Here is a 17,105-nt window from a genome sequence, read left to right as displayed (position 1 = left end):
CTGCTTTGTGACTTTTTGAAATTGTGGGTGAATTGCACGCTCCAGTTTTTGGCACAGCCCCTCCTACCTCAAAATATATCTCTGTTCTCCGGCTGTTGTCACAAAAGGCCACAATTTTCTGTAGCATAGCTGCAAATATCACAGCTCTCTTGTCAATGTCCAAGCAGCTCAGAGCTGCAATTTATTTAAAGCTAGCCTGAAGTGAACCAGTTAGAAGGAGCTGGTTTCCTGTCACACCTCATTCTGCCTCCTGCCTTTGAAGCCCACTTAACACAGCTCTAGTGTCCTGCAGGGACTCCAGTGGATTAAGTCAGGTCCCAAGACAATGCACTGACTGTTCCAGGACTATTGCCCTCACTCTGGGTTGAAAGTTGGGAAAGAAGGATGAAATGCAAAAAACAAAATGTGGGAGACAGAATAATTTATTGTGCTGTTTCAGGGTAGTGTGATGTACATGTCCTAGCCAAGTTTAGCATATATAAGCTTCTCCCTGATTTGCATGACAATCACATTTTGTAAGACAAATAGTCATTTATTTTGAACTCTCTGTCATGTGCCCATGAGGGTTATATTTCCATGAGTGCCCATCAATAACAATGGATGACCATATTTATAAATATATTACTTACGCAGCATAATAGATCTTAGAGAGGGCAGAAGAGGATCTAGAAATGTTTACAGAGAGCTCCCCACATCTCAACTTTTAAAAGTTTCCTTCCTCCCTTTTCACTGGGATCCCCCCTTTTTTGTTGAAAAAGTTCCATTTGGATCACTCAACAACATAAAAAATGATCTCCGTATGAATTTTGCATTGGCTTGCACTGCCAAGTGGGGGCAGGGGATGTTTTAAAATAGCCATCAGCCACACACTGAGGGGTGGATGCAGAACAGCACCAGGTTTTTCGACTCCTAAAACACATCCACCATGCTATTGCATCACATGGGAAAATTAAACACTAGAATCTCCTTGCACATTTGATTCTTCAACCAGTTAGGAACACCGGTATAGAAGAAAGCTGTGAATAGATCACAGATTAACAAGGACACATAACATATGAATTTATGTGAAGACTAACAGAGAAGGAATTGTAGTGTTTTTCAGATAGTAGTTCCCTTCAATCTCTCCATACATCACCATCATCAACTACATGGGAACGAGATGGGAACTGGGAAAGGCAGAGTACAGATCAATAGTAAAACTCTTCCACGTGATTCTATACATGACAGCCTGATAACTAGAATCGGCCAAGGACATTTTGCTGTCAGAAATTAAAGACAAGATGGCACCTCTCGTTTCTGTGCACGGAAGCTGACAAGGTTGGTTGCTGAATACTTTGAAACAGTCAATAGAATCATAGAATTGTAGAATTGGAAGATACCCCAAGGATTATGTAGTCTAACCCCTTATAGTGCAGGATCTCAATTAAAACATCCATGACAGATGACAAGCCAACCTCTGCTTAGAAACCTCCAAGTAAGGAGAGTTCACCATCTCCCAAGAGAGACCATTCCACTGTTGAATAGCTCTTACAGTCAGAAAGTTCTTCTTGATGCTTAGTTGGAATCTCATTTCTTGTTACTCAAAGCTATTGGTTCAGGTCCTAGCCTCCAAAGCAGGAGAAAACAAAGTTTGCTCCATCTTCCACGTGACAATCTTTTGAAAATCTGAAGATGGCTATCATATTGCCTCTCAGTCTCCTCTTTTGCTGGCAAAATATACCTAACCTCTCTCAACCTTGGCTTCCAGATGCTTGATCACCTTGGTCACCCTACTCTGCACACGTTTCAGCTTGGCAATATCCTTTTTAAATTGTGGTCCCCAGAACTGGACACAGCACTCCAGTTGTGGTATGACCATGGCAAAATAGAGAGGTACGACTATTTCCCTTGATCAAGATGCTGCAATGGGACAGCAGAATTAACTGCATTTGAGGGCAGTTGCATAGCTTATAGGGTGCAGGGCAGGTTGCGTGGCACACCCAGCTCCATCTTCCAAAGCCTCACCACCTCTTGCTCCTCTTGGTCCCGCCAGTTTCTGTTTCATGAGATTAGGGATAGCCAGATCTGACAGCTCCAGGTTTTTCCCCCCTTTCTCATTTTTCCAATCTTAAATTCAGTTCTCCACATTTCCAAACCTTTTTTGCATTAAAAAGGCATCCACATGAATATTCATCAATATATTAGTGTGAATTTCTCCTCATATACACAACCTTGTATGCTATTTTTTTGCAAATTCTTTTTTCTGAATATGTCCCCCCCCCCCACTAATATATGCACATGTGTACTCTAAGTATATGCATTTTTGAACACATTGCTTGATTGGAGAACTGCATTGTAAAATCTGAAGGAGTGCAAATTTTGAAGGATAGCTGTTTTGGTTCTAATATTGTTTTAGACCGTGCAAATTATGCAATTTTGCTTTAAATGCAAACTACCCCGTTCATATCTGAGATGGCTTCCATCTAGCAGGCCCAATACTACGGAAACAAATTAGTAGGACATTTATTTCTGTGAGCTGTAAGAATGCCTTGAGTACCAAGTTCAGATGACTGCATACTTCAAACAAGAAGGAGACTACTAGGTTTGAAACAACAAGCATCTAAGTGTTTAATCCCCAAGATGAAAATCAGGGCAGAATCCAACAAGATTAGTGACGCACTAAGCTGTTTCTAGAATGGCTAGAAATAAACCTTAAGTTCAGATATGGATACATTCACTATATTTACATACTCATAAATAGCTTGTGCTCGCAAATAGCTTGGAAGAGTGTAAAAAAGATTTTATGGCAGTAGTCCTAAACATACTTATTAGGAAGTAAACACCAAATAACACCAAGTGTTGTACTTCTGAGTAAATGTTCTGTGGAGTGCTCTGTTAATATATCAGATATGTGAAAACTCCTTGAGTCTGATATTGTGAAAAGGTCCTAAAAGATCTTGATTGAAACTTCCAGGCCTTAGTTTTATACTTTGACCTTCACTTCCGAGGTCCCTGAGGCAAAAGCCTAATGAAATCTCTACAAGACACAAGGCTCGTTCTTGACAAACTTCTGCTTCTTGTTGAACAAAATTAGAGTAATTGCTCCTGAAGTAATTGCTCACTGTTCAGTGTTCGTTCTCTCTTAGTTCTACATCTTCAGCTTACTGTAAATTAGCCTTATGATGTGGCAGTGTGTCGGTTACGCTATGGGGAAAGAGATTCACAGAAGACATTCCTGGGAAACAGAAAACATTTCTGCTTTCTGGAAAAGTAACTATACTTCTGAGAATTTGCAACAGTCAACTTTTATCCTAATTCCGTGACAACTGTCTAAGAATGATTACACATGGGGGAAAATAAAATAAAAAAGAAGAACCCTAGATTGCCCCGCCATGCTTTGGGCATAATAGACAGGAGAGCCAGAAGCCAGTCCTGGGGTTTGGGACAACCTCAACTGGGTGTTGTCCTAGGTTTCCAACACAGGTTAAGGAGGCTCTGTATCAAGAAGAATGTTTCATGATTCTTAATTGTTTTAACAAAGTGCATATTTGCTCCCCTATACAAGGCACAAAATCTTACACCCTCTCCTCATGTTTTCTTCTCCTTTTTCTTTCTGGGCAAAGGTCGGTGCTTTCCACACGACCGTCCTTTTGCTATGATAGGATCTGCCTGGAAATGATGAAAGGGGTAGTTAAACAACTCGCAAAGGATATTGCATAAGGCTGTGCTAAGTGGCGGACCAAGTTCTAGAGATCTTGCATTCCCATTGTTAAGCATTTAATAAAGATTTTAATTTGTCTTAATCATATCCCCAAATTATTAGAAGCACATGCATGCCATCAAATATTAAAAGGGAGGAAAATGGATACACTCTGCTTTTCGGTAGCCCAGAATTAGGGGTTTTTTAATGGTGCAATTGTTGGTTTTTCTTTATCTTAAAGTGGTCAATTATGCTACGCAGGAATGGGGTTGGTTAATTGAAGCTCACAGTTTGACCTACTTATCTGCACACCTGTGGTCTCTTGACTGTTTGACTAATTAAAAGGGGAGTTTACTTTCTGTACCAGATGCAGGAAGGGATGTGATAGGATAATTGATTATTTGAAAACTGTATTTAAATTGATTAAATGTTTTATATGCTGCTGGTGAGGGGACGCGGGTGGTGCTGTGGTCTAAACCACAGAGCCTAGGATTTGCCGATCAGAAGGTCAGCGGTTTGAATCCCCGCGATGGGGTGAGGTCCCGTTGTTCGGCCCCTGCTCCTGCCAACCTAGCAGTTCAAAAGCATGTCAAAGTGCAAGTAGATAAATAGGTACCACTCTGGTGGGAAGGTAAACGGCATTTCCATGTGCTGCTCTGGTTCACTAGAAGCGGCTTAGTCATGCTGGCCACATGACCCGGAAGCTTTCTGCGGACAAATGCCGGCTCCCTTGGCCCATAGAGCGAGATGAGCGCCGCAACCCCAGAGTTGGTCACTAGAAGCAGTTTAGTCATGCTGGCCACATGACCCGGAAGCTGTCTGTGGACAAACGTCAGCTCCCTTGGCCAGTAAAGCGAGATGAACACTGTAACCCCAGTGGTCCGTGACAGGACTTAACGGTTAGGGGTCCCTTTACCCCTAACCAGCAGTGGAATTTGCTGCCAAGGAGTGTGGTGGAGTCTCCTTCTTTGGAGGTCTTTAAGCAGAGGCTTGACAACCATATCTCAGGAGAGAAAGGTTGTTTTCTGCTGCTCCAGAGAAGCGGACACGGAGCAATGGATCCAAACTACAAGAAAGAAGATTCCACCTAAACATTAGGAAGAACTTCCTGACAGTAAGAGCTGTTCGTCAGTGGAATTTGCTGCCAAGGAGTGTGGTGGAGTCTCTTTCTTTGGAGGTCTTTAAGCAGAGGCTTGACAACCATATGTCAGGAGTGCTCTGATGGTGTTTCCCGCTTGGCAGGGGGTTGCACTCGATGGCCCTTGTGGTCTCTTCCAACTCTATGATTCTATGATTCTATGATTCTACCTTTTTTATGCTGCTGGTGAGCAGGAGTGATGGCTTACAGTGTTTGGCTGTTATGTTTTTGAAAATAAAACTAACCAAAGATATTGCGGATAGCCTTTTATTTCTTTGCCCCAGTTGCTGCACACACTCTGTGTTGGTGCAAAAGTCCAACAGTAATATGCTAGGAATGCACACTGTATAGATACTTTGTTGTTAAACCCATAATGTAGACATCATGATGATAAGAACCCAGAGCAGAGATGGGGAACCTCAAGCCTAGGACCCAAATGTTGCCTACAAGCGTCTCTGTCTCATCCTCAGGACTTTCTTCAGGACACTCTATCCCTGGTCCACATTCCTCATTGGACTTGCTTTGCATTTTTCTCTCATGTTTTTGCTCATCTGGTATGGATTCTCGAACTCTGACAATGCCTTTTCCTTACTTGGATGGAGGACTAGAGAGGGTTGTGCAGGTGTATGTAGAAACTAGCCCACTGTACAAAGGTAACCTCTCCATTCATTGCTCTGCCTAGTTCTGCCTCTGGTCCCACCCACCACTCTGGCTGAAAAAGGTTCTCCACCCCTTTCTCAGACACTTACCTACCACATGGCACCCTGGTTATCTGATTCGTTCACTGCAGCACAAACCAGTCTTCTACACGGCACCACTGAAATTGCATCAGGAAACTTTGTGACATGCAAAATCATGGTTTGTTGCATGTGGGAAATGATTGACACGACTCATTCACCAAAGGCAACATTGCAACCCAGCCAAGAAAGAAATAATTTTTTTTTTTAAAGATAGCATGGTCTCGAAAACAGGTTTTTTATTTTGCAGTTGCTGATGCCACATAAATCGATGTGAGAAACCCTTATCCATCTGCCTTTTTCTTGCAGGTGTCACATCCATATAAAATCAAGGTAAAGAAACAAGATGGAGATGAAAGGTGCAGGGGGGGAAACTGACTACAGATGTACATAAAACTGCAGGGGAAGCAGCTATTAGATATAAGAGTGTACATTCTTGAGAGATTTTGCTGAAAAAGTGCTTACCATTTTTTCCCCCAACAGAGGGTTCATATAATCCTTGTAGGCAATAGAAGGAAAGGATGCAGTGTATATAACCAACTCAGGCTGTTTCTCCCTCTGGGAGATTTCAAGTGATTTGATTCAGCTCTCTAACATTGTTCAAGGTAGACTTCATCTCCCCCAGCACTCATCAAAGCTGCTAATAGGTACTTCAGAACTCATAAAGAGATGACCAAATCTTGGGCATTGGGGACTCTGCCTCATTTATCTTCCACAGGCAGAATCAGATCTGATTTTTTACACTGCCTGCTTGGATGCTAATGCACTCAGTGGTCCCTGCCACTTTGCAGTGGCTTTCCTTGTAATAATGATCAGGTGAAAATAGATAGGAGTAGCAGCAAGAGCCCTGCAGTGCTTATATCCCTAGCTGTATCTACACAACCTGTTTATCGGCAGGTTAAGTGGTTCCAAGGAAAGTCCCCCTCCCAAATCCACAGTAATTCACGGCATTTTCTCAGGGGGGAATCTTATATCCCTAATCAAAAGGTAATATTTGGGCAAACTGAGGACTGAGCCAAATTCATCTGTAACCATAATATTCCTAATTCATTATCATGGATCTGAGCATCCTTGAAGATTATCTGCCCCTCCCTTCATCTCGGTGCCTCCATGTGTAACAAGTAATTTGCATCAGTATGTGACTGTGGACTCTTCCCTGTGACCTGTCCTAGGAGTTGGGTCCTGATGTGCTTGCACAAAATCTATGCAGAGGCTAGATTATATCCCATTACACAACAATGTATGCAACAATGAACATTCATACTGATTTGCCTCCCATTAGTCATTCATTCATTCCACACTTTTCAATGCATTCCCCCATCACTTTTCCTAACTGTTCTTTTTTTAAAAAAAGTGAATTTGTTGTGCTAGTGCGACAGAGTGTATAAATCGGAATTAAACCGGCTTTAGTGGTGTAAACCTAAATTTCCCAGTAACCTAATTTTATTTTTATTTTTTTCAAAACACTGATGGTCTGGAGGTGCCCTAATATAGTATATTAAGATGCAATGACCAGCATATTATTGATGATTTTCTTATTTATTAAATTTGTATGCTGCCCTTCATCTGAAGAGCACAGGACAGTTCACAACATGGAAATACAAAATGAGAACACAAAATACATAATAAAACAAGAACAAACCAATAGCCCCACCACAATCAAATTTAAAAGGCCATGGAATGTCAATCAGCCAAAGGCCTGGTTAGAGAGAACTTTTCGCCAGGCACCTAATGATATTTAATGAAGGCTCCAGGCAAGGCTCCCTGGGGAGAGCATTCCACAAATGGGGAGCCACTGCAGAAAAGGCTCATTATCATGTTGCCACCCTCTGAACCTCTTTTGGAGGAGGCACACGAGGAAGGGCATACTAACATGGGCATAATCCCAATGAATTTAGTAAGAATTCTTCCCAAGCAGGATCAGACTGAAACCCTACATGCTATCCCAACAGCAAAGGACTCAGAGAAGAAACCAGTGGTCATGAAACAACTCTGATATTTAGAGTCCTTTCCCCTTTGTTCACATTTTAGGTTATGATTGATTACTCTTCTCTGTGGGGATGGGATTCAGAGTATTGGTAGGGCCTCCAGGGGCCAGAGGAAATTGTTACAGATCCATTCAATGGAGGGGTCATCCCACTTCCCATCACATTAGAACTGGGCAGACAGACATATTTATGGAAGAGCCTAACAGGAGGGGAGGAGGGGGAATCTAATAATGAGAAAGATTTTATGGAGTCAGTAAAATAGCTGGTGAGTAGGTAGTGTATCTAACAACAGTCAGAAGGCTCCACTTTATAAAAGAGGAGGTCATCCTTAACAAATATGATTAACATTGTGGAAGAGAGGTGACAATGAAAGCTGACAGGGTAATGCAGCAGACATAATGGATTTGGATTTCTAGATAGCTATTTATGATAGTGTGTGTCGCTGGAAAGACTTAAGAGCTAAAAAGTCTGGCATTGATAGTGGAAGTCTCCACTGGCATTAAAATAAATTTCTTGGCAACTGAGATCCAGCTAGCTAGGAAGTAGCCTGTTGCTGGGGGTAGGGTTGGAGTGTTTGGGGATGAATGTCATTCATGCAGCCATTGGAAAGGATAGGAAGTGAAGTCATCCAGTTACCAGATGCCATAAATCTGACAAAATAGCAAAGAACAAGAAAGCTTTGACTGGGCCCATGAGCTGACATAGGATGGGAAGACAGGCGAACTAATACCAGTGTACTGGAAGAAGCAAAGATCACCAGTGTTGAAGCAATGATTTTTCAACATCAACTTCGTTGGACTGGTCATGTTGTTCAGATGCCTGATTATTGTCTTCCGAAGCAACTATTCTAGGTGCCATGGGCTTTGAAGACACTTGAACTCAGGACACAAGGGAGAAATGTGTTAAAAGGAAGGCATGCTTGGCACATCCACACTGTGATCAATCCCACCCGGAAACCAATGTCCCCACTGTGGAAGGACGTGTGGATCCAGAATTGGCCTCCACAGTCAATTACGGACTCATTGTTAAAACTGTGTTTATGGAAGACAGTCTTACTCGGCTACGAGTGATCACCAAAGAAGAAGAAAGAAGAAGGTATTAAATGCAAATATATAAAAAAGTGAAGGGCTTGGTGCACCCTTTAAATCATAGCAATTGTGCAAATTGTTTGTGTACATGTCCTTTGTGAAATTGTGGTACAAAATGGCTTGGGCCTCTTAACTCATTCAAGTCCCCAGTGAACTCATTGGCCATTTGATACCTGCCTGTTCAGCTGAGTCCTGTCAATCTCTTTCCAGTTTAACAGAGGTTTTTTTTTTTAAAAAAAGGGGTGTATGGGGTGCATAGCTGTCAACTTTCCCCTTTTCTTGTGAGGAATCCTATTCAGAATAAGGGAATTTCCCTTTAAAAAAGGAAAAAGTTGAAAGCTATGATGGGGTGTTAGAGGAGGGGCAGTATTTCTGGTGGGGGACACGTTGTGCTCCTTCTGGGATAGTTCATCCAACAAGGGTCCCACCCTGCACTCAGCTCTCATCTGTGGCTCCTATAAGCTGTGAGGCTGCAACTGTGGCCACATCCTGGGTAACGGCTTTGGCTGGCCAGCTAAACCAGGTGAGCATTTAGCTCATAATGGGTCTACCCTGGGTGAGTTACTGACTTGCATATCCTCTGCATGTAAAGGCAGGATCTGATGGTTTGAGTAGATGAGACCAATAACAGGTCCAACGGTCAAGAAGGAAGTTTCTGCATGTGCTGTCAAGGGAAATGAGGGGCAAATGGCTTGTCAACCTGGGAAGGTAGCCTATCTAAGAGAACGAAAAATCTGATCCTAACCTCCACTGCCTTGTAGCCTGTCACAAGCCCTGGTCTGGAGACATGGCTTTCTGAGAAAGTTTGCTTGAAGCTTCTTCGTGGGAAGGCCTGCACCACACCTGGAGAACTCTAGTTGTGTTAGTTGTGTGGTCTAAGAGATGATGAGGTAGGAAAGCTTTTCTGCATTGTTGTGAGCTGACAGAATGAGACCAGCAAAGCGAAAATGGGAGGGGAATCGCAACACCTTCTCGGGTCTTGTTTTCCCACAAAAAGAGAAAGAGCCACTTCACCTATGTCATGTCTCACTGTTAATTACCCTTTGTCTGCTTTTTTGCAAATGCAACACTCACCTCCTGCTTCTGATCCCAAGCTTCATTATTTGAGGCTAAGAAAAGAACCCCCCTTTCTTTCTTGCATATTTTGACATCGAGAAACCATTTCTTTCCACATTTTCTGGCTATGATCCCTGTGTTAAAAGGCCCCCTTGAACTCTTGTTTTATGGACACAAAAAGCATCATTTTCTCTGTGTAACTTGACACATCCCAGCGGCAGGACAGCACTCAATTACCTGATGAGGCAAGCTTTGTGCTCCTCACACACACTGCAGCCCCGAGTAAAATACACCCTCCAAGGCCTCAGCCAGCTACTTCTTTGATGAGGAAGTAGTTATTATGGAGAATATTATGCAGGCACTCAGGCCAGATTCTCACTAATTTAAGTCTTTTGCTTTTTATCTTTCCTCAGCTATTTATCTGTTCTGTGGAGCAAAGCAGCAACCAAGCCAGGAACAGGGGCTACACAAGAGACAAAGCTTCATAGCCTCATAATCTGGATGTTTTTCATATTATTAATAACAACCATTTTGCACTGTGCAGTGATTTTTTTGTAGGTTTCCATCCACTGCATTACGTCACATGCCCCACCCGTTTTCCCAATCCCATCCTACTACCCTCTGTCCCCCTGAACACACACACACACCAGCTGGCCAGAATGCTGTGCCCAGTGAGCATGCTCATCCCTCATTCGACTGGGTTTATTTTTAGGAATGTAAGAAGAGCCAGACTACCGGTCTATCAATATTGTCCACTTTGACCAGCAAGGTTTCAGGCAAGAGACATTCCTAGCCCTATTTAAAGATGCCAGGAGTTGTATATGGAACCTTCTACATGCAAAGCAGTTGCTTTGCCACTGAGCTACAGCTCCTCCTGCACAGATCTGTACTTCTGCAAACCTTTGGTTTTCCCCCAAGTCTGCTGATGCTTCCTGCTTGTGTATATGTGGATGATGCTATTTTGGCTATATGTCATGGGTAGGCAAACTAAGGCCTGTGGGCTGGATCCGGCCCAATCGCCTTCTAAATCCGGCCCGTGGACAGTCTGGGAATCAGCGTGTTTCTACATGTGTGCTTTTATTTAAAATGCATCTTTGGGTTATTTGTGGGGCATAGGAATTCGTTCATTCCCCCCAAAAAAATATAGTCCGGCCCCCCACAAGGTCTGAGGGACAGTGGACCAGCCCCCTGCTGAAAAAGTTTGCTGACCCCCTGCTATGTGGACCCACACTCACCCCTGAGCTACTACATTCATTTTTGTGTGTATGCATCAATGGCTTCAGGACCCTTGCTTAATTCAGACTTGCAATGCCTAGCAGCACTGTTTACAAGCGGGCATTGATACGCTGATTTTAGAGATGAGAAACCTAAAGAGAGACAGACCGACAGAGAGAACCAGTGACGCTGGTGTTAGTTGTGTGGGAAACAGCATGAGCACATCGGCAGAGCTGTTTTTTCAGTGAGAAACACTGACTGATAATGTGTGCTCATGAAAGGGGAAGAGGAATGTCTGCCCTTTCCGACAAATATCAGGATATGGCAGCAGAGGTGGTTGTCTCTTATTCAGGGGAAATAAATGCCAAAGAGCACAACACAGTAAGTAACAAGACAATCCAATGGCTCATGCGCCAATGTAAAGCCTAACTCAGTGCACATACACCGGTGCCATTTACCCTGAAAGTTATTCATCTGTCCCTGCTGCCTCATTAAACTTGAGCTGCCCAAATCAGTACCTCTCAAACACTAGGCTCCTCCAGTTTTCACCAAGCTTGCATGTTAAGCACAGCTCATCCTGAAGCAAAGTTCTTAACCCGAGGTACTATTTCTGCGTTAGTGGAGTCTGTAACCTGAAGCGTCTGTAACCTGAAGCGTCTGTAACCCGAGGTACCACTGTACATATGGGTAAGAAAGGAAAAAGAAAGCAGGATACTCTCTCTCTCTTTCTCTGGCTAAAACATCCCTGTACAGTATCAGATACAGGCCTTGGCTTGTGCTTGTCCATAGTTTTTGAACTATCTCAAGCAGCTACAGTTCTCCTCTACCCTTGAGTGTATTTTTGCTGAGCTCTGGGTTTTTTCTTCCTTTTTAAAAAAATAATAAGCATTTTTTGTTGTTAAAATTTTGTTTTCTTTTGTTTGCAAGGAGAGACTCCCTTAATTAGACACTGGTCGGCAAAGGGATTGACACTGTCCAGTCCACCAGGGGGGTGCAACACTAACCCCCCCCCCCCCCGGGCACCAGCAACCAATGCTTCACCCTTGGATTTAGTGTGTACTCAGAGGGAGGAAAAGGGGGGATTCTATTGTGCGAGCAGACATTTTTGCACTGACAGAACAAGCCACTTAGCGCTACTTTGGCTACAATGCATACCTATCACACCATTTCTGCAAAATACATTGCAACTAATACTAGTGTCATAATAATGCTACTATGGGCTATTATAGTGAGATGGAGTCAATTTTATTTTCCTTACTATTATTATTCTAGCTGCCTAGCTGCCTCCTTTGGACGTTGTCTTTGGTTAATACGGACTTCTACAGCTTGAGGCATTGGCCTTAATTTAAAAGCTCTTCCCAGACAAAATATTATGTGGCAACACATTCTTTCACCCCGGGGAGAAACTGAGTCAGAGTGAATGAACTACATATGACATATGGTCATCTTTTTGTAGAAAGTGCTTGGCATATGTCAGCAACTGCCATCGACAGGAAAACCTCTGCAGAATATGAAGCAAGGGAGATAGCAACATGTGAGAACATATTGAACGTCAAAGTGGTGAGTCAGCTGCTGAAGACTTGCAGAAAATTCTTGAGATCAGAATACCCTGCAGTATTCTTTATTTTGCCACTACCCTCTGTTCTTTAACCAGCTAAACTTCTTACTCATTTTAATAAGTTTTAAGATCTTAAATAAGCACTGCTGATATGGAGTGGATGGACAGACAAGGAAATACCTCTGAGTAAATATGCATAGGACTGAATTGTAAAAGTGATTTTGTGCACATTTTTTTGATAATGGTGGTATGAGAAGAGATACTTTTGTGACCTGGTTCAACCCTGGCTATTTTGAAATGCAACAGACGTGCTTTTTAACACACAAACGCCAGCCAGTATGTTGTTGATATCTGTAATGGCAAGAACAGCTGTCTCTGCTGGTTGAGAAACATATTTTTTTCCATACGTACACACACACTAAAGAACAGAACATAACACAAAGAAGAGGAAGTTTGTGTGCATTGAGGAAAAACACATAAAAGAATAGGACAGGGATACAGGCACGAACAAAATAAAACATAAATAATGGTAACTAGGGGTATCTACAAAGTTTGCGGAAACCAAACTTAGTAATGAACTTGAAAGAGCCAACTTCAAAATGAAGCAAACTTCAAGAAGCCCCCAAATTATGCAGGCTTGGCTGTTGAACCAAATTGGCTGTTGAACCAAATAGGTGTGAACTGTTGAACCAAATAGGATGTCTCCCCCACCTGTCTCCACCATTAGGTCTGTAGGGTCAAATTCCAAGGATGAGGCTTGGGAGCCCAGTCTCAGAGAGTCTCTAGAAGGCCTGGGCGGGCACCCTACCATCACTTCAGAATCCGAGCCTCTTTGCTCTCTCCCCACTTTTCTGTAGAAAGGAGGGCTTGCCTTGCTAAGGGGGAGTGGGGCAGCTGAAACTCACCAGAGCTCAGTTCTGGCACCTCTCAAGTGGGGGCCATTGCCATTCTAAGAGAACAATGGAGGTGTTTGTGGTGGGTTCTGGCACCTCTTTTTCTACAAAAATAGCACTGAAGGGGAGATAGTTTTTTCAAGGTCTTGACTTGACCAAATTCTCAACATTCTTCCTATTTCAAAGTAGGCCTCAGGTAGTTTCTAGGCAAATTTGATGCCATCTTCAAAGAATCAGCCCATCGCTAATTGCAATATAGAACAGGTCTAGTATTGACTCTTTCATTTCTTCACAGGTGAGTAGTCTGAATGGCTGCCTTATAAGAAGTGCTATTTTTCTAGGAAAAAAGAGGTGCTGGAACTCACTATGAATGCCTCCCTCATTCTCTTTCAATGGTAATGGAGCCATCTGGGAGGTGCCAGAACTGAGTTCCGGTGGGTTCAAGCTGGAAAAAAGCCCTTCTTATAACACATTGCAAAGTGAATGGGCTGAAAACACAGCCCTCTTCTGACATACCAGCTCCCATGTAGAATAATGCAGGAGAGGGGTTAGATAGAGTAGCCCCACCCCTGACATCAGCCATGTAAAATGGCCCTGCCACTGGTCTCCAGTGGAAATGTCTGTACAGAGGGGCCTTCACATGTAGCTGGAATCGACATCACAAAACTTTGCATGGCATGTGTGGATACTGGGGGTGGGGTGGGCTAGTTGGTGTGTGCAATGCCAATTTCTAAGGCTACTTTATGAGACTCCACTCCCGACTACCATGTTGTTCTACCAGGGACAGAAATACCTGAAGACGGCTGATCAGGCACAGTACATGAGGTGGATCACTGCTGCTATGCCACCTTTCTGACTGTGGTGGCACTGCCACTCACCAAGCATGGGACCCCATTCACTCTATACATTTAAAGCAGTATCATACCACTTTAAACAGTCATGGGTATCATGGGACCTGTAGTTTCTCAAAGATGCTGAGAGTTGTTATTCACTTCACAGAGTTACATTTACTGAGTACCGTATTTTTTGCTCTATAGGATGCACTTTTTCCCCTTCAAAAATGAAGGGGAAATGTGTGTGCGTCCTATGGAGCGAAGACGCCATAGCCCCGCGACCCTCTCCCGGCTGGAGAGGTGGAGCGCGGCTATGGCAGGAGCCTCTTTAGCCGCGCGCCACCTCTCCAGCCGGGAGAGCGTGCGCGGGGCTAAAGAAGCCCCGCTTACCCTCTCCCGGCTGGAGAGGTGACACACGGCTATGGCAGGAGCCCCTTTAGCCGCGTGCCACCTCTCCAGCTGGGAGAGCGCGTGCAGGGCTAAAGAAGCCATATAAGCTTTCCGCTGCTCCCCAACCTGCTCTTTGGGGCTGGTGGTGGGCTTCCACCAGCCCCAAAGAGCAGGTCGAAAGGAACTTGAAGCCTGGAGAGCGAGAGGGGTCGGTGTGCACCAACCCCTCTCGCTCTCCAGGCTTCCAAGGTAGCCACCTGAAGGCGACTGAACGCACCTTAAACGGCACCTTGTTTCAGAGGGGGGAAACAAGAGGGGGAAAATTCTCCCCCTCTCTGCGCAGCGCCTCCTGCCGCTTCGCTGAAGGGGCGCTGGGCAGAGAGGGGGAGATTTTTTTTTCTTGTTCTCCCCCCTCTAAAACAAGGTGCGTCCTATTGTCCGGTGCGTCCTATGGTGCGAAAAGTATGGTATGTTTAACAGTCAAGCCCTCTGAGCAGGGAACTCCAGAAACTGTAGTTCTGAAAGAGGAATAGTCTCTTAATACTCTCAACACTCTTAAAAAAACTGCAAGTCTCAGGATTCTTTAGGGGGTCATGACTGTTTAAGGTGGTATCATAGTGCTCTAAATGTTCAGTGCAAGTGGGGCCTAGGATAATTATTACTACAATGTTTTCCAGCACCAGGGATGTGGCAGGGCAGTGGTAAAGTCAAGGGAAGCATTAGGTTGGTGGAAGCAGACACATTATTATATTGTTCCTTGGATTCTCTCTGATCTGCATTCATCTGGAATTCAGGTTGTGAAGCTATAAGATCTAATTCCAGAATTGGAACATGCTTAATTTGCTGCAGCTTCCCATTCTTCTGCATTTACCTGTTTATGTTACTGATGAATGGAAGTTTGATGCATGCATGTTCATTGATATATGTATGGTGTCAGGGACTGGCTGGATGAGGAGGTGTAGTGGGAGGCCCCAGCCAGAGAACCCTCCCTAGGAAAGCCTCAAAATGGAAAGGCTCAGAGCCAGGAGAGCGATGATGGGACACGGAAGACAGGTCAAAAGAGGGGGCAGAATGGTCAGGTGCTGAGCAAGCAAAAGGCTTGAGTGAGAGAGGAAGAAGAGGCAACTGAGAAGGAGTTGCAGGCTGAGGCCCTAACAGATTCATAGGAGCCTGTTGGTCCTACTGTATTCAGCTCTAGCCTCCCCACCCCGCCGCCCCCGTCTCCAGGGGCTAAGAGCCTTTTGCATGTAGCACAACAAAGAGTACAGACAACACAGACCCCCTTCCAACAGAGTTTAAGATTGCAGGGGAAACAGCCAGACTGGGAGAAGATTTAGGGGGAAGTGGGGGTGTCAGGTGGTCAGTTCTAGCAATTCCTTTCCTTGGAACCAGTTTTGCGCATAGATTCTCTGTTTGTATTCTGTTTCCTTGAGTAAAGAATCAACTTTACTGCTTGTCTCTGAGTCTCTGTGCTGACGTGCAGCCATAGCTGTCAACTTACAGATTTGAAAATAAGGGACCAGCAGCCTTGAAAATAAGGGACCAGCAGCCAAAATAAGGGACCTGAAGCCTCACCTGTTCCAGGCACTCCAGTCTTCCTGTCCTCCTGCAGTCTGGTCAAACTCATGCTGGTAGCTTTGAGAACACTGTTTGAGAACACAACCAACTTTGTAACCAGAAGTTCAACTGAATAGAATCTGAATCACATGCACCACAAGGCCTATGCAGCCTCAACTTAAGATGGCTCCCCAGCCTGGCTTTGCACTGCAAAGTTTGCAGCAGCATGTGCAACAAAATGGCACCCAGCATTCAAAAACCCCCTCAGCTTGCATTAACTAGCCACACACAAGGCATTCAAGCTCCACCCCCCAGTCGTTCTTAGACTTCTTATTGGGTGAGCAACACAGCCAAGCAACACAGTTGGAGCCTCCCTCCTCCCTGGCCGGCAGGGAGTGAGGGAGAGGAGCTGCTTCCTTTGAAATTTAAGGGACATCATTTAAGGGACATTTAAGGGATATCCATCAATAAGGGACAGCAGCGGGACATGGCACTGGAATAAGGGACTGTCCCTTCAAATAAGGGACACTTGACAGCTATGCGTGCAGCTGAACCAGCCCTGACATAAGGTTGCAGCAATATTCTTGTTGTATGGTGTTTAACAAATGCACTCCTGAGCTTTTCTGTGGTACTTTACCAATGCACCTCCGTACAAGGGTAAAACACCACACCGAAATGATCTTGATACACCTGTAGGTATAACCACATAAAGTTAACTTGCACACGCTTGCATCAGAAACACAGGGAGGGAATTGCAGAGGAACTGAGCTTCAGCGAACTGTGCGTGCACATCTCACTATATAAAAAATGAGAAATAAAAACAAAATAGAGCAGTAGAACTCCTAGAGAAGCCACTCCACTTTAGAAACAAGACCAGATAATTTAGAGGTTCAAAATCCAGGAAGAAATTATGAAGAGCACACTTTGGAAAGCAACTCTTGTTGGGGGTGTGTCCCATGTTCAGAGGATCCTT

The sequence above is a fragment of the Podarcis filfolensis genome (genome assembly GCF_964270895.1).
Source record: "Podarcis filfolensis genome assembly, chromosome: 6".
Classification (NCBI taxonomy): domain Eukaryota; kingdom Metazoa; phylum Chordata; class Lepidosauria; order Squamata; family Lacertidae; genus Podarcis; species Podarcis filfolensis.
This window is presented reverse-complemented; position numbering follows the sequence as displayed.